General features: G+C 45.7%; 1 protein-coding gene across 5 annotated transcripts in view; it reads right to left on the minus strand.

The window, feature by feature from the left end:
* The window catches only part of LOC124612565 (zinc finger protein 84-like), an 83013-nt gene that overhangs the window by 27987 nt on the left and 36226 nt on the right, over positions 1–18800 (minus strand). The window lies entirely within an intron of this gene.

Consider the following 18800-nt stretch of genomic DNA (forward strand, 5'->3'; position numbering starts at 1 on the left):
ATCTGTGGTCATCAGTCCCCTAGAACTTAGAACTACTTAAACCTAACTAACCTACGGACATCACACACATCCATGCCCGAGGCAGGATTAGAACCTGCGACCATAGCGGCAGCGCAGCTCCAGACTGTAGCGCCTAGAACTGCTCGGCCACGTACTGTTAAAGTTTGCTGTAGAAATTTTATAGTGAAGCACACGGACTTGTCCAATAGTTGAAACAAATATCCAGGAAGACAGCTGTACACAAGAGTTATTCAGAAATATTTTTGCTAACTTGTAGGGTGTGAGAACTTATGAAAAGGTGTAGTGTTGTCGTGGCTTAATGAAGCCTAGTTAAACTTGGAGTATCTGTTCTCATTTATCAGTTGTTATGTCTAGTTCCTCATTTTTCATTTGTACTTTCATGATTCTCTCTGCACTCTTCCATTGCACATCGTGAGTGGGGTACTGAGACGCATTTTATGAAAATTGGTAAAATACCATCTTGCACTGCACATCGCAAGTATGGCAAATCTAATTTGATTATTGACAATCACATCAATATTCCCAATAGCAACCGGTTACAGGGAAGACAAGCTTTCCATGTACACATGAGTCAATGGATTTAATTACCACCAAGGCTTATGTTCATTGTAAGACACATTGATTGTCAGAGTTTATTTGTGAAACTAATATCATATCACTTCAGAGGCTTAATACCAGTAGAAGGTTTCAGTAAAGTGCTAGCCTGCAAATTTTTATGCAGTTTTATCAGAAAGTCAGATGCATTAATTTTTATGTTCATTTGCTGTGCAATTACAATAGCAGTTCTGGTACAGTGATTTTTTGCAAGACTAAAGATAAGGATAAGGACTAACATTTTAATCTCAGTCATTTGTTTTGTAGTCAGATGACATATGGTAATTTCATTAAAAACAGATTGCTTCCTTGTAGATGAATTGTTTAATGTATCAGTTACTCTGGATTTCACATTGTGTAGTGTGAGCTCCACATATTACCGTTCAAAATTAAATTTTCACATTGTTCTGTTGCCATGCCCTGAGATTTACAAATTTCAATATCAAAATAAGTTTTACACATTTCTCAGATACCAACCTGACATTTACCAATGTGAGTATTAAAAGATTTTAAAATAATCTTTCAAGTTGTCATGTAAGTTTCCGCTGTACAACTATTTCTGAAATTGTCACTACCAGGAAGGATAAGACTTAAAGTTTGAAGTTTGTGACTGGAAAGCAAAACTGAAATCAGACGATTGCACTGACATTGTTCGTCACATAATTGGGAACTTGAACATTATTAGGAAGCTTCTCGGCAAAGTTCCAAGTAAAGAAGGGTACACTTTCAGACTGCATGAATCCCCCTAAATTTAAAGCATGTGTTGTTAAGTTAAATATATGGAGGAAAAAGAGAATGGCATTATTCCTAAAATTCAAGTAATTCATTTATCCTGCACTAGATTGCCAAGTACACAAGATGGATTACCTAGTAAGACATGTGAGAATTATATGAAAATTTGATAACATTTTAATCACACAAATGAAGAGGATGGGTATTTACACAGCACAGTCAACAGACCATCAAGCAGGAGCCACTGAGTTAACACAAGTTTGAATACTATTAGAGGAGTCTCGAGATGCACACCAATAGCCTCGACAGGTTCAATGTTGTCCACTATTGTGACTAACAGTGGCCCTTAACCAGCCCCATTACTCAATTAAATGTCGGGCAGCAAATACCAATAACATAGGGCTGATTGGTGTCAGATTACCCACTCCCACAAAAATATACTATTAACATCAAGAAAGAAATTATATTCACATTCCACAATTCCTGGAAAGTGCTACCTATACGTGCCCATTTCAAAATGTCATTATGATAAAAGGCCCAATTCTATGGCTTCAAAAGTACAGTTTAGTATCTTTTGCAAACCCATATGACATGTAATGAGTGATCATCCACTACTGTGAGCAGTAGTCAGCTGCAATGTTATACCATTTATATATTGCAACCAGTTTAGTCTTTTACAGCTACTTCTGTGCAGAAGTGAACAGTAACTATTTATCTTGACTAAGTACAGCTTTTTAATTTTATGGGTGTTGATGTCCTCCAATTCTAGTCATGCAGAGCATTTCAGCCACCTTTACACATTGTCATCATCTTAGTTCCTTAAACGAATAGAACAGACATCTTTATATGATCTTAATTCTTTCATGTACTTAATTAAATTTATTTAATAGAGAAATATGCACCTGGAGTGTGCTTGGTATGGATGGATGTAGGGAGAATATTGGCCACAGTCTTCATATAATAGAAGCAGCATTGGCCACAGCTGACAAACTTCAGACTAATGACCAAGCCTTTAGTGACAATAGGATTTCTCATGTCACATTCCATACACATTCAGTGGGAAACCCGACACCAATGTACTAGACCTGGCTGATTCATCTCAGATAGGAAAGCTGTTTATGCAGCATCTCGTGTCCCACATTACTCTTCACGGCTTTTCTTCCACCCTGTAACCCAGTGCTGTTTTTCCTTTGTTACTATTTTCTAATGCACAACTATACTCAGTGTCCAGCCTTCTTTCTCTTCTTTCCTGTGTTTCTGTTGTCAGCTTACAAACCATACTGCATGCTCTATTTATGAGACACACTGAATCAACCATCTCAGCCGAGCACAACAGACAACTGCAAGACCACTTTGATTGTGTAGCACCTCATGTCCCGCATTACTCCTGGCAATATTGTTAATCCTATACCTCCAAATAGTCACTCTTCCAGTCATGTTACTTCCCATAGCTTCCTGGGCCACACGAAGTTGTATCTCATCCTAGAAATCCCTCCCCATCCCCACTCCTCCTTTCTATTCCAGTTCTCACCTACTAACTTCACCTACTCTAGTCAGATCTGCCATCCCCCTTCTTCACACTTATCCACCCACAGACATGCAGCCCCGTTACAGTCTTTCTATTTATTTTTTCTTCTTCTTGGGTCTTCACGCCCATTTCAGTTTGATTTCACCTTTCACACATGGAGGATCTCACACAGAAATTCAGATGATTTGAAGCCATGCAAAGCCAGTTTAAGGGGGACACAAGCCGCCACTTGGAGTGCCAAGCTGAGAGGGGGTGCTAAAGATTCCACAACTGTTGACATTTCCATACAAGTCTTATCAATTCATAGCAGCCACTTGGGGCACCAAATGGAGAATGTCGCCCAGGACATCCAAGTGCCAAACTTTAACACACCATGTATCCCAATTAAATAGTGAAAGCTGACAGCGTAAGCATACAAGGGAGGGGAAGAGAGAGGGGGAGGGGGAAGGGGGAGAGGGGGAAGGGGAAGAGGGAGAGGGGGAAGAGGGGGAAGGGGGAGAAGAGGGAGGGGGAAGAGGAGGGGAAGAGGGAGAAGAGGGAGGGGGAGAGGGAGAAGAGGAGGGGGGAGAGTGGGAAGAGGAGGGGGAGAGTGGGAAGAGGAGGGGGAGAGGGGAAAGGGGGAAAGAGGGAGGGGGAGAGGGGAAAGGGGGAAAGAGGGAGGGGGAGAGGGGGAAAGGGGGAAAGAGGGAGGGGGAGAGGGGGAAAGGGGGAAAGGGGGAAAGAGTGAGGAGGAAGGGAAGAGAGAGAAGAGGGGGGAGGGGAAGAGGGGGGAGGGGAAGAGGGAGGGGAGGGGAAGAGGGAGGGGAGGCGAAGAGGGAGGAGAGGGGAAGAGGGAGGGGAGGCGAAGAGGGAGGGGAGGCGAAGAGGGAGGGGAGGCGAAGAGGGAGGGGAGGGGAAGAGGGAGGGGAGGGGAAGAGGGATGGGAGGGGAAGAGGGATGGGAGGGGAAGAGGGATGGGAGGGGAAGAGGGATGGGAGGGGAAGAGGGATGGGAGGGGAAGAGGGATGGGAGGGATGAGAGGGATGGGAGGGATGAGAGGGGAAGAGGGATGGGAGGGATGAGAGGGGAAGAGGGATGGGAGGGGAAGAGGGATGGGAGGGGAAGAGGGAGGGGAAGGGAAGAGGGAGGGGAGGGGAAGAGGGAGGGGAAGGGAAGAGGGAGGGGAAGGGAAGAGGGAGGGGAAGGGAAGAGGGAGGGGAGGGGAAGAGGGGGGAGGGGAAGAGGGAAGAGGGAGGGGAGGGGAAGAGAGAGGGGAGGGGAAGAGAGAGGGGAGGGGAAGGGAAGATGGAGGGGAGGGGAAGAGGGAGGGGAGGGGAAGAGGGAGGGGAGGGGAAGGGAAGATGGAGCGGAGGGGAAGAGAGAGAGGAGAGGAAGGGAAGATGGAGCGGAGGGGAAGAGAGAGGGGAGAGGAAGGGAAGAGGGAGGGGAGGGGAAGAGAGAGGGGAGGGGAGGGGAAGAGAGAATGGAGGGGAAGGGAAGAGGGAGGGGAGGGGAAGAGAGAGGGGAGGGGAAGAGAGAGGGGAGGGGAAGGGAAGAGGTAAGGGAGGGGAAGAGGGAGGGGAGGGGAAGGGAAGAGGTAGGGGAAGGGAAGAGGTAGGGGAGGGGAAGAGGGAGGGGAGGGGAAGGGAAGAGGTAGAGGAGGGGAAGAGGTAGAGGAGGGGAACAGGGAGGGGAGGGGAAGAGGGATGGGGAGGGGGACAGCGGGGAAGAGGGAGGGGAGGGGGACAGCGGGGAAGAGGGAGGGGTGGGAGACAGGGGGGAAGAGGGAGGGGAGGGGGACAGCGGGGAAGAGGGAGGGGAGGGGGACAGCGGGGAAGAGGGAGGGGTGGGAGACAGGGGGGAAGAGGGAGGGGTGGGAGACAGGGGGGAAGAGGGAGGGGTGGGAGACAGGGGGGAAGAGGGAGGGGTGGGAGACAGCGGGGAAGAGGGAGGGGTGGGAGACAGCGGGGAAGAGGGAGGGGTGGGAGACAGCGGGGAAGAGGGAGGGGTGGGAGACAGGGGGGAAGAGGGAGGGGTGGGAGACAGGGGGAAGAGGGAGGGGTGGGAGACAGGGGGGAAGAGGGAGGGGTGGGAGACAGGGGGGAAGAGGGAGGGGTGGGAGACAGGGGGGAAGAGGGAGGGGAGGGTGCAGGGGGGAAGAGGGAGGGGAGGGTGACAGGGGGGAAGAGGGAGGGGAGGGTGACAGGGGGGAAGAGGGAGGGGAGGGTGACAGGGGGGAAGAGGGAGGGGAGGGGGACAGAGGGGGACAGGGGGGAGAGGGAGGGGAGGGGGAGAGGGGGGAAGAGGGAGGTGAGGGGGAGAGGGGGGAAGAGGGAGGTGAGGGGGAGAGGGGGGAAGAGGGAGGTGAGGGGGAGAGGGGGGAAGAGGGAGGTGAGGGGGAGAGGGGGGAAGAGGGAGGTGAGGGGGAGAGGGGGGAAGAGGGAGGTGAGGGGGAGAGGGGGAGAGGGGGGAAGAGGGAGGTGAGGGGGAGAGGGGGAGAGGAGGAAGAGGGAGGGGGAGAGGGGAGCAGGGGGAAGAGGGACAGAAAGATGGGGCGAAGAGGGAGGGAGAGAAGCTAAGGTGTCGGGGAGGTGGGGGGGAGATGTTGGGGGAGGTAGTGGGAAGTGGGGGGGGAGGTGGGGGATGTCGGGTGTGGGAGGGGGGGAGATGTCGGGTGAAGGTGGGAGAGATGTCGGGTGATGGGGGGGAGACGTCGGGTGACAGGGGGGGGGGGGAGACGTCGGGTGACGGGGGGGGAGACGTCGGGTGACGGGGGGGAGACGTCGGGTGACGGGGGGGAGACGTCGGGTGACGGGGGGGGGGGGGGGGGTGACGTCGGGTGAGGGGTGAGGGGGTGATGTCGGGTGAGGGGTGAGGGGGAGGTGTGGGGTGAGGGGGAGGTGTGGGGTGAGGGGGGAGGGTGAGGTGTGGGGTGAGGGGGGAGGGTGAGGTGTGGGGTGAGGGGGGAGAGTGAGGTGTGGGGTGAGGGGGGAGGGTGAGGTGTGGGGTGAGGGGGGGAGGGTGAGGTGTGGGGTGAGGGGGGAAGGTGAGGTGTGGGGTGAGGGTGAGGTGTGGGGTGAGGGGGAGGTGTGGGGTGAGGGGGAGGTGTGGGGTGAGGGGGAGGTGTGGGGTGAGGGGGAGGTGTGGGGTGAGGGGGAGGTGTGGGGTGAGGGGGAGGTGTGGGGTGAGGGGGAGGTGTGGGGTGAGAGGTAGATGTGGGGTGAGGGGGGAGGGGGAGATGCCGGGTGAGGGGAGGGGGTGATGCCGGGTGAGGGGAGGGGTGAGACGTCGAGTTAGGGGGGGGTGAGACGTCGGGTGACGGGGGGGGCGGAAGGTGTCGGGTGACGGGGGGGGGGGGGGTGTCGGGTGACGGGGGGGGGGGGGGGGGGGGGGAAGGTGTCGGGTGACAGGGGGGGCGGAAGGTGTCGGGTGACAGGGGGGGCGGAAGGTGTCGGGTGACAGGGGGGGCGGAAGGTGTCGGGTGACAGGGGGGGGGCGGAAGGTGTCGGGTGACAGGGGGGGGCGGAAGGTGTCGGGTGACAGGGGGGGGGCGGAAGGTGTCAGGTGAAGGGGGGGGGGGGGGGGGGAAGGTGTCGGGTGAAGGGGGGGGGGAGGTGTCGGGGTAGGGGGGCAGATGCCGGGGGAGGGGGGGAAGGTGTCGGGGGAGGGGGGAAGGTGTCGGGGGAGGGGGGGAAGGTGTCGGGAGAGGGGGGGAAGGTGTCGGGGGAGGGGGGGAAGGTGTCGGGGGAGGGGGGGAAGGTGTCGGGGGAGGGGGGAAGGTGTCGGGGGAGGGGGGAAGGTGTCGGGTGAGGGGGGAAGGTGTCGGGGGAGGGGGGAAGGTGTCGGGGGAGGGGGGAAGGTGTCGGGGGAGGGGGGAAGGTGTCGGGAGAGGGGGGGAAGGTGTCGGGAGAGGGGGGGAAGGTGTCGGGAGAGGGGGGGAAGGTGTCGGGAGAGGGGGGGAAGGTGTCGGGAGAGGGGGGGAAGGTGTCGGGGGAGGGGGGGAAGGTGTCGGGGGATGGGGGGAAGGTGTCGGGGGAGGGGGGAAGGTGTCGGGGGAGGGGGGAAGGTGTCGGGGGAGGGGGGGAAGGTGTCGGGGGAGGGGGGAATGTGTCGGGGGAGGGGGGAATGTGTCGGGGGAGGGGGGAATGTGTCGGGGGAGGGGGGAATGTGTCGGGGGAGGGGGGAATGTGTCGGGGGAGGGGGGAATGTGTCGGGGGAGGGGGGAAGGTGTCGGGAGAGGGGGGAAGGTGTCGGGGGAGGGGGGAAGTTGTCGGGGGAGGGGGGAAGTTGTCGGGGGAGGGGGGAAGTTGTCGGGGGAGGGGGGAAGTTGTCGGGGGAGGGGGGAAGTTGTCGGGGGAGGGGGGAAGATGTCGGGGGAGGGGGGAAGATGTCGGGGGAGGGGGGGAAGATGTCGGGGGAGGGGGGAAGATGTCGGGGGAGGGGGGAAGAGGTTGGGGGGGAGGAGGGAGAGGAGTTATCATGAGTTGTTAGTATGGAAAAATGTTCTCAAACTGGTCATGATTCCTTGTGTTACACAAGTTGGTGCCAAGGAAGACAGTGAGATCTGCAAATGATTCACCATGTTTCAACAATGACATTACGAAGGTTCTACAAAATCAATGTGTCACATAGCAGATTCAAATGATGCCAAATCCTAACTGACAAATGAAAGCTGAACGTGCCAAACAAACAAAATAGCTTAGAAAGAAGCATTCATTAAGTTTTAAAGCAAGGTCTCATCTGCTGAGTTGTCATGAACTCTAAAAAGTTTTGCTCCTACGTAAAATCAATCAATGGAACAATGTAGTCCATCATTAACCTTCGTGCTGTCAAAATAGAAAACAGCAGGTGAAGGGCAAAATAATAAGTCTTGTCTTCTGAAATTTGTATACTAAAGAAGACCACAATGGTTCTACATATGATGATCACACAGCTGTGGAAACTTAAAAACAGCTCAATAGAGGAAAGGTCGCAGGTCTCAATGGGTGCCCATTAGATTGTTTAGGCAAAGGAAATGGCAGCACGTAGGTCACTGGAAGAACTAACCACATCATGTGACTGTAAAAAGGTGCAAGTTGTTCCTATGTATGAGAAAGATTGCAAGACCATTAAGCAGAACAATGGCTCTATTTCACAGACCTCAATTTGTTGTAGAATGGAAACATATACTGTACTTGCATTATTATATTTCTGGAGACAAAACAAATCCTATATAGGAATCAAGATGTCTTCCCCAGGCACCGACTAATTAAAACCCATTCTGATTTAACAGAAGTGTTTTAACAAAGTACAAGTGACACACAAAGGATGTCGTTTACAAAATGCTTGTTTAAAGAATTCTAAGTACTGTTCATTGGTACAGGTCCTCATCAATTTGGATAATATAAGAGATTAAAAGATTAAAGAAAAACTACACTATCTGTAATGGGTTTGTTTGACCAATGTGTTGTTGAGACACAGAGGTAAAAACTACAAGGAAGATGATGTGCATAGTGGAGAGCCTTATGAAATTCTGAGAGTCCACATTCCAAAATGAGTCAATAAACATGCCACGCCCGCTGACAAATTGGTTATCCCAAAGAGGCATCACACTCGTACTTGGTAACACTGCCCGGAGGTTTCAGACTGACTTCACAGGCTCGATTCTGTGAGGAAGAGAGTATGCAAGTTTCTTCAGGTATGCTATATCCAGCTGGGCTTCTTATCGAAGGTGAGATCACAGAGCTATACAACTGTAGGGATGCTGACTTATATCTCACCTATTGATCCAAAAAATCCTAGACTTTCCTACGGTATTAAGATTCAATGATTTAGTGGGTCAGTCAATGGATGCTGAAGTGTTGCATAGCCCTGTGAACATGGCTGTCATCATCTTGGGGAAGAGTAGTGTGCAGAGTTCCCTCATGAAGAAGACGCAGACGGAAGGGCAATACCTGGGCCACTGAGAATGTTCACAGAAACCGAATGAGTAGGTCCAAGTTGTGGCATCAAAACATCAAAGAACTATCTCAGATTTAACTACAGTCTGTGGGTTAAATACCTCATTGGGCTATCGGTGCATTCAAGGCCTCAAATCACTTGAAAGGAAGCAAAATTCTGACTCATCAAATCACACTACGAGCCTCCCACCAGCAGCTACTGTCCAATTTGTGTGTTGTTAGACCCACTGAAAATGCTTTGTGTGTCAGAGTGACCAATGGCCTTTTGTGTGGCACTTGGCATCAAATATCCATCACAAGCAGTTTCTTTTGCAATGTTTGCTTGGAAACTGGTTGACATAGAGTGCCATTCATTCACCGACCACAGCAATTTCTGGGGATTTTAAACCAATTCACAGCACCAATTGTCTCCGGTCCTGTTCTTACACAATGCTGGATTACTCCTTGTATACACACTGGGCAGTCTGTGTTTATACTCTAACAAATCAGATAACATCACTCCTGGTGTTCTCACTGACAGACATGAACACTACAGCGTATTTATACCATTCCATCAAATCTCCATGTCGACCCATGTTTCTGTGCCAATTCCATATAACTGACTGTCATATACACACTGCTTTATTGCCACGATGTACGTAAGTGTTGCTGTGTGTGTGAGGGTGGGAGCGAGGAGAGGGGGACAGGAATCACATGTTCCAGCACTGGATACATTTGAACCTAGCAAAACAGTTCCACACACTCTAAAATGCTCTAAAGCTACCAGCTTGATCTTTAAAAGTGACTAGCATTTAATTTGGTGATCTTACTCTCAAAATGTGCTTAACAACAGAACTAAAATTAAAGAAGTTTGAACTCTTACAGGTGGATACCTACAATCCATGTTTCTGCGTGTCAGCTTTAAATGGAATTACAGAGAGGGGGGGTGCATGAAACTGCTACACAATGTACCCTCTCCCACATGCTTAGAGTGGCTTCAGGAGTACAGATATAGTTGAAAGTAACAAATGCACAGTATATCACATTGTTTGATTAAGTTGTTCCCTCTTAGAGTTTGAAATATCCACAGTCACAGAAAACTCATTTCCATTTGTACTAGAAATCACCAGCTCACAAACAATCAAGAGCTTTGATTTGTTTCAAACAGAACAAGTGGACATGCTGCCCCAACCACACTTTTCAGTTAATAGTATCATGAAAAGAATAAAATTCTACACGTGTTAAATATGATACAGAGAGTTGCAGACAGTTACTACAAAAATATAGGTACACATTTGAGCTTTTAGCCAAAACCTTCCTCAGAGAGGAAAAAAAACCAAAACAGGAAGGAAAAATACACACACACCTCATGTACCCATGACCACTATTTCCGACCACTCCAGTCAGAATGCAACTGTGTCACGTCAAATGGAAGCAGCAATCCAAAGTGGGGTGTGGAAGTCGGTGGGATAGCAGGGTACGAATGTGGGGAGAGATGTCAGGGCTGCCTGGCAGTGTGTTTTGGAATTGGATGTGGCAGGACAAGACTGCCACACACAGCATCACAAGGCCATGGAGAGGGGGGAGGGAAGGGGGGATGGGGAGCAGAAAGGAGAGCAGCAAAGAACGGTAACAACAGGTGGGTGTGTCGTCAGAGAGCAACACAATGAGGGTGACAGGGACATGAACTGGGCAGAGGTTGTATGACAAAGGCCCCAAAAACAACTGGGTGGAAGACATAGGGGTAGTAGGTTACCATTGGTTGAGGCGAGGATGATATTGTGAGTGGAATATGTGTTTTAAGCATAACTTACATTTTGGCAGTTCACAAAAGCTGGTGGCAGAGGGGAAGATCCAGATGGCCCAGACTGTGAGACAGCTTTTGAAATAAAGCATTTATTTGCAACTGCATGTTCTGCCACAGGGTGATTCACTTTGCTCTTTGCCACTGTTTGATGGTGGTCCTTCATATTGGTGGGAAGCTGGTTGGTAATCGTACCAATACAAAAGCTGTGCAATGATTGCAGCATTACTGGTATGTGGTGTGGCTGCTTTCACAGGTGGCCTGCTCTCTGATTGGGTGGGCAAACCCTGTGACAGGACTGGAATAGGAAATGCTGGGATGGTTTATTGTGCAAGTCTTGCACCTAGGTCTTCCACAAGGATATGAATCCTTGTGGCAAGGAGTAGGGTTTGGGAATGGCATAGGGATGGACTAGGATGTTGAGGTGGTTCGGTGGGTGATGGAACACCACCTTCAGAGGGGTGGACTGGATCCTGGATAGGATGTCCCTCATTTCAGGGCATGATTATGCATTGAGCCCTGATGAAGGATGTGGTTCACTTGTCAATATTCCAACCTAGAATTTTCAATTAAACACACATCCAATGATACCTAAGACTAAGTAAAAGTTTTGAAGGCATTGATTTTGTTTAGTTGAAAGGCTGTAGCGGCCAACATCAGTGCACTGAATGATTTGTCCAAAGAATTATAGACTAACATATTTTTCAAATTGTTTCACAGTACAGGTATCTGCATCAACATTCATTCATTCGTATTTCAAGCATAAACCGCCCAACATTAGAATCAACAGATTACAATTATTTCTGATACAAAATTTATGCACAATCATCATATAACTGAATGTATTGAAATACACAGCTGGCATACTCTTCCTTCACTATCTGAACACAAAATGAGCTCATTCGATAGCAGCAGTTGTTGAATGCTCAGATCAACTTGCATAGAATTGATACTGCATCTGATATCAATGAATAAAAGAAAGACTGTGGCTACGAAAGGAGAAAAGCATCTAGATGCCAAATGCAATCTCACAGTAATACACTCAGTGCCACATCGAAATTGTAGAAGAGTTTTGGAAATGTTCTCAGTTCAATATATGGTTGATACAGAAAGAATACTGCAATGAAGGTTATTTTGAATGTTTCTCATTAGTTTTAACAATACAATAGGGTTGAAAATATAATTACACTAATGCTTGAAAGTGCAATTTGTTCACCAACAAAGAGACTATGGTATCAGTCTTTCAAAGCTCAAGGTGGGTCCATGAAGCACTAAAGGTGATAATTACAGCGATAAGGAAGTCATTCATAAAACTGTCACAGGAGCGCCAGGGTCTGCATGCAATCTGCTACAAGACTGTACATTTCCGGAGAGAAACACTTCTGGAAAATCAGTTTGCACTCAGCTGTATTGTCACTTTATTAAACAACCAGTTTTGATCATAACTTTCACTTAACCAGGTTCAGTCATAAACAAACCATCCTCAGGTATAATATGATTTCATAATCAGATATATGACATCATAACTATTAACAAGCATCATGTCATAAACCAACATGTTATTTCAAATATAAATTTGGAGCACAGAATTGACATGACACTTCACAGTCATGCAATATGCTTCACTACAAATCTACTGTATGCTATACATACTCCAGGTTCTTAATTTAACATGTTGGTTTATGATGTGACACTGGATAATAGTTTTAGCTTGTCATACATCTGATTATGACGGATTATCATGTTACATTATACCTGACAATGGTACATGTATGACAACTGATTGTTTAATAAAGTGACAATATGGTTTTGTGCAAACCATGATTTTCTGAAAATTTCTAAAAATTTTAAATCATGGTCTCCTCAGAATAACAACATTTTTTGTAATGGTTGTAGCCCATACGCATTTCTACCTCCCATAAACTAATCCTATCTTTTACTCATTGCTGTGATGGCACATTTAATTTTGTCTGCTGACTTACTAAACCTCTACAATTCCACGCAATACCACTTACATGAACTCTTACTCACAGAAAAGTAACAGTTTTACCCAACAGTCTCCAAACTTTGTACACTTTCAATAACATTCCATTTACTAACTTAGTGTGTGAATACATCTAACTAATGCCATTAGGTGAATAACATTTCCTCGCAGCACGCAAGTACACAAGAGACTAAAACATTAAGAGAGACAATACCGGAAAAGATGTGCAACAGCATCACACCTCACATCTCACTGCAAACACTGCGAAGTTTTCTATAATAATGGATTGCAGAGGTGACATGAATTACAGTGAAGTTTGTTACTGAATTCAATTGCAGATATTTCATACATCATCACTGCACTCCGACAGTATTGGTTCTAATTGGGTAGAGAATAGTTGCATAGTATGTGAGGCTACTGCAGGAGAAGAGTTCTAAAGTTTAGCCATTAACTGTACACATTTTTTTAAAAACATTATTGGAGAAATCAATAATCACAATATGTTAATGTGATCTTCATTCCAAAGACTGGTTTGATGCAGCTCTCCATGCTACTACTATATCCTGCGGAAGCCTCCTCATCTCTGAGTAACTACTGCAACCTACATCCCTCTGAATCTGCTTACTGTATTTATCTCTTCGTCTCCCTCTATGATTTTTATCCCCCACACTTCCCTCCAGTACTAAATTGGTGATTCCTTGATGTTTCAGCATGTGTCCTACCAACTGATACCTACTTCTAGTCAGGTTATGCCACACATTTCTTTTCTACTTCATTCTATTCAGTACCTCCTCATTAGTTACAAGATCTACCCATCTGATCTTCAACATTCTTCTGTACCACCATGTTTCAAAAGCTTCTATTCTCTTTTTGTCTAAACTGTTTATCATCCATGTTTTACTTCCATACATGGCTACACTCCATACAATACTTTCAGAAAAGACTTCCTGATACTTAAATCTACATTCAATGTCAACAAATTTCTCCTCTTCAGAAACGCTTTTCTTGCTATTGCCACTCTATATTTTATAGCCAATCTACTTTGACCACCATCAGTTATTTGCTGCTCAAAAAGTAAAAAACTCATCTACTACTTCAAGTGTCTCATTTCCTAATCTAATTCCCTCAGCATCACCTGATCTAATTCAACTACATTACATTATCCTTGTTTTGCTTTTGTTGATGTTCATCTTATATCCTCCTTTCAAGACGCTGTCCATTCCATTCAACTGCTCTTCCAAGTCCTTTGCCTGTCTCTGACATAATTACAATGTCATCAGCAAACTTCAAGGTTTTGATTTCTTCTCCCTGGACATTAATTCCTACTACAAATTTTTGTTTGGTTTCTTTTACTGCTTATTCAATGTACAGACTGAATAACATTGGGGACAGGCTACAATCCTGTCTCACTCCCTTCTCAAACACTGGTTCTCTTTAATGTCCCTTGATTCATAAATGCCGTCTGATTTCTTTACAAGTTGTAAATAGCCTTTCACTCCCTGTATTTTACCCCTGCTACCTTCAGAATTTCAAAGGGATCATTCCAGTCAACATTGTCAACAGCTTTCTGCAAGTCTGCAAATGTTATAAAAGTAGGTTTACCTTTCCTTAACCTATATTCTATGAGAAATTGTATGGTCAGTACTGCCTCGCATATTCCAATTGCTCTGGAGTACAAACTGACCTTCTCTGAGGTCTGCTTCTATCAGTTTTTCCATTCTTCTGTAAAGAATTTATGTTAGTATTTTGCAACCGTGACTTATTATACTGATAGTTAGTAATTTTCACATTTGTCGACAACTGCTTACTTTGAAATTGTAATTATTACATTCTTTTTGAGGTCTGAGGGTATTTCGCCTGTCTCATACACCTTGCTCACCAGATGGAGGAGTTTTGTCATATCTGGCTCTCCCAAGGCTATCAATAGTTCTTATGGAATGTTGTCCACTCCCAGGGCCTTGTTTTGACTTAGGTCTTTCAGTGCTCTCTCAAATTCTTCACACAGTACTGTAGCTCCCATCTCCTCTCCATCTACATCCTCTTCCACTTCCATGATATTGCCCTCAAGTACATCTCCCTTGTATAGAGCTTCTATATACTTCTTCCAACTTTCAGCTTACCCTTCTATGGACTGGCTTTCCATCTGAGCTGTTGATGTTCATACAGATGCTTCTCTTTTCCCCAGATGCCTCTTTAATTTTCCTGTAGGCACTATCTATCTTACCCTTAGTGATATATGCCTCTACATCCTTACATTTGTCCTCTTGCCATCCTTGCTTAAACATTTTGCACTTCCAGTCACTCTTGTTTTTTAGATGTTTGTATTTCCTTCGCCTGCTTCATTTACCGCATTTTTATATTTTCTCCTTTCATCAATTAAATGCAGTATCTCTTTTGTTACTCAAGGATTTCTACTAGCCCTTGTCTTTTTACCTACTTGATCCTCTGCTACCTTCAGTATTTCATCTCTCAAAGTTACCCATTCTTCTTCTACTGTATTCCTTCCCTTGTTCTTTTCAATCGTTCCCCAATAGTCACTCTCAAACACTCTACAACCTCTGGTTCTTTCAGTTTATCCATGTCCCATCTCCTTAAATTTCCACCTTTTTGCATTTTCTTCAGTTTTAATCTACAGTTCATAACCAGTAAATTGTGATCAGAGTCCACATCGGCCCCTGGAAATGTCTTACAATTTAAAATCTGATTCTGAAATCTCTGTCTTACGATAATCTTTGAAATTAATTGTAACAGTCTAGATCGCAAGGCACATTTATTGAAGGTGACCAGTTTCAATCATCATATGATCATCGGGCAGGTAGGTTGGAAAATTTAAAAAGGGACATGGATAGGTTAAAGTTAGATATAGTGGGAATTAGTGAAGATCGGTGGCAGGAGGAACAAGACTTTTGGTCAGGTGAATACAGGGTTATAAATACAAAATCAAATAGAGGTAATGCAGGAGTAGGTTCAATAATGAATAAAAAATAGGAGTACAAGTAAGCTACTGCAAACAGCACAGTGAACGCGTTATTGTGGCCAAGATAGACACGAAGCCCATGTCTACTACAGTAGTACAAGGTTATATGCCAACTAGCTCTGCAGATGATGGAGAAATTGAAGAAATGTATGATGAAATAAAAGAAATTATTCAGATAGTGAAGGGAGACGAAAATTTAATAGTCATGGGTGACTGGAATTCGAGTGTAGGAAAAGGGAGAGAAGGAAACATAGTAGGTGAATATGGATTGGGGCTAAGAAATGAAACAGGAAGCCGCCTGGTAGAAGTTTGCACAGAGCATAACTTAATCATAACTAACACTTGGTTTAAGAATCATGAAAGAAGGTTGTATACATGGAAGAATCCTGGAGATACTAGAAGGTATCGGATACATTATATAACGGTAAGACAGAGATTTAGGAACCAGATTTTAAATTGTAAGACATTTCCAGGGGCAGATGAGGACTCTGACTACAATCTATTGGTTATGAACTGTAGATTAAAACTGAATAAACTGCAAAAAGGTGGGAATTGAAGGAGATGGGACCTGGATAAACTGACTAAATCAGAAATTGTACAGAGTTTCAGGGAGAGCATAAGGGAACAACTGACAGGAATGGGGGAAAGAAATACAGTCGAAGAAGAATGGGTAGCTTTGAGGGATGAAATAGTGAAGGCAGCGGAGGATCAAATAGGTAAAAAGACGAGGGCTAGTAGAAATCCTTGGGTAACAGAAGAAATATTGAATTTAATTGATGAAAGGAGAGAATATAAAAATGCAGTAAATGAAGCAGGCAAAAAGGAATACAGACGTCTCAAAAATGAGATCGACAGGAAGTACAAAATGGCTAAGCAGGGATGGCTAGAGGACAAATTTAAGGATGTAGAGGCTTATCTCACTAAGGGTAAGATAGATACTGCCTACAGGAAAATTAAAGAGACCTTTCGAGAAAGGAGAACCACTTGCATTAATATCAAGAGCTTTGATGGAAACCCAGTTCTAAGCAAAGAAGGGAAAGCAGAAAGGTGGAAGGAGTATATAGAGGGTCTATACAAGGGCGATGTACTTGAGGACAATATTATGGAAATGGAAGAGGTTGTAGATGAAGATTAAATGGGAGATATGATACTTCGTGAAGAGTTTGACAGGGCACTGAAAGACCTGAGTCGAAATAAGGCCCCCGGAGTAGACAACATTCCATTAGAACTACTGACAGCCTTGGAAGAGCCAGTCCTGACAAAACTCTACCATCTGGTGAGCAAGACGTATGAGACAGGCGAAATTCCCTCAGACTTCAAGGAGAATATAATAATTCCAATCCCAAAGAAAGCAGGTGTTGACAGATGTGAAAATTACCGAACTATCAGTTTAATAAGTCACACCTGCAAAATACTAACGCGAATTCTTTACAGACGAATGGAAAAACTGATAGAAGCTGACCTCGGGGAAGATCAGTTTGGATTCCGTAGAAATGTTGGAACACGTGAGGCAAAACTGACCCTACAACTTATCTTAGAAGAAAGATTAAGGAAAGGCAAACCTACGTTTCTAGTATTTGTAGACTTGGAGAAAGCTTTTGACAATGTTGATTGGTATTTGTAGACTTGGAGAAAGCTTTTGACAATGTTGATTGGAATACACTCTTTCAAATTCAGAAGGTGGCAGGGGTAAAATATAGAGAGCGAAAGGCTATTTACAATTTGTACAGAAAGCAGATGGCAGTAATAAGAGTCGAGGGGCATGAAAGGGAAGCAGTGGTTGGGAAGGGAGTGAGACAGGATTGTAGCCTATCCCCGATGTTATTCAATCTGTATATTGAGCAAACAGTAAAGGAACAAAAGAAAAATTCGGAGTAGGTATTAAAATCCATGGAGAAGAAATAGAACTTTTGAGGTTCGCCGATGACATTGTAATTCTGTCAGAGACAGCAAAGGACTTGAAAGAGCAGTTGAACGGAATGGACAGTGTCTTGAAAGGAGGGTACAAGATGAACATCAACAAAAGCAAAACAAGGATAAAGGAATTTACTCGAATTCAGTCGGGTGATGCTGAGGGAATTAGATTAGGAAATGAGACACTTAAAGTAGTAAAGGAGTTTTGCTATTTGGGGAGCAAAATAACTGATGAGGGTCGAAGTAGAGAGGATATAAAATGTAGACTGGCAATGGCAAGGAAAGCACTTCTGAAGAAGAAAAATTTGTTAACATCAAGTATAGATTTAAATGTCAGGAATTCGTTTCTGAAAGTATTTGTATGGAGTGTAGCCATGTATGGAAGTGAAATGTGGATGATAAATAGTGTAGACAAGAAGAGAATAGAAGCTTTCAAAATGTGGTGCTACAGAAGAATGCTGAAGATTAGATGGGTAGATCACATAACTAATGAGGAGGTATTGAATAGAATTGGGGAGAAGAGGATCTTGTGGCACAACTTGACTAGAAGAAGGGATTGGTTGGTAGGACATGTTCTGTGACATCGAGGGATCACCAATTTAGCATTGGAGGGCAGCGTGGAGGGTAAAAATCGTAGAGGGAGTCCAAGAGATGAATACACTAAGCAGATTCAGAAGGATGTAGGCTACAGTAGGCACTGGGAGATGAAGAAGCTCGCACAGGATAGAGTAGCATGGATAGCTGCATCAAACCAGTCTCAGGACTGAAGACCACAACAACAACAACAACAACAACAACAACATGATCATCTTCAGATGTACAACTGAAATACAACATAGGATAAAAATTAGAGGGATACCTCACAAGAACTTAAAATTAGCTATAAAATTACAAAAAGTAGGTATACCCATGTTGATGGACTGAGGCTGTGTATGGAGCAGGAACCGCTGAATGGCAATAGTTAATTGCTGGAGAGAGCAGTGCAGCTATTTCTTAAACCTGGAGGCTCTGCTTACAGCTGACATTTTTAATGTGCAATCTTTAGCTTTTCACTAAGTCAACTATTTTCACTGCTTAGTGGCTACAGATGTTTATGACGCATAATATTTGGACAGTGTACTTTGCCATCACCTTCATGTGATATTTTAGAATGAGCGCGATGCAGCTAAGACACTCATTCTACAGTTATCATCTGAAGATAACAGCAAGGTACGCTGCCAAAATACTGTGTTTCATAAATGACTGGACACCCAAGAGCAACAGAAAACAACATTTCTAACATTGCACACAACAACTCCCGCACCTTTCATAGCATTTCAGATTAAGTGCTCTTGTAGAGTGCTTTAATC

Source organism: Schistocerca americana, chromosome 4 (assembly GCF_021461395.2).
Source record: "Schistocerca americana isolate TAMUIC-IGC-003095 chromosome 4, iqSchAmer2.1, whole genome shotgun sequence".
Lineage (NCBI taxonomy): Eukaryota > Metazoa > Arthropoda > Insecta > Orthoptera > Acrididae > Schistocerca > Schistocerca americana.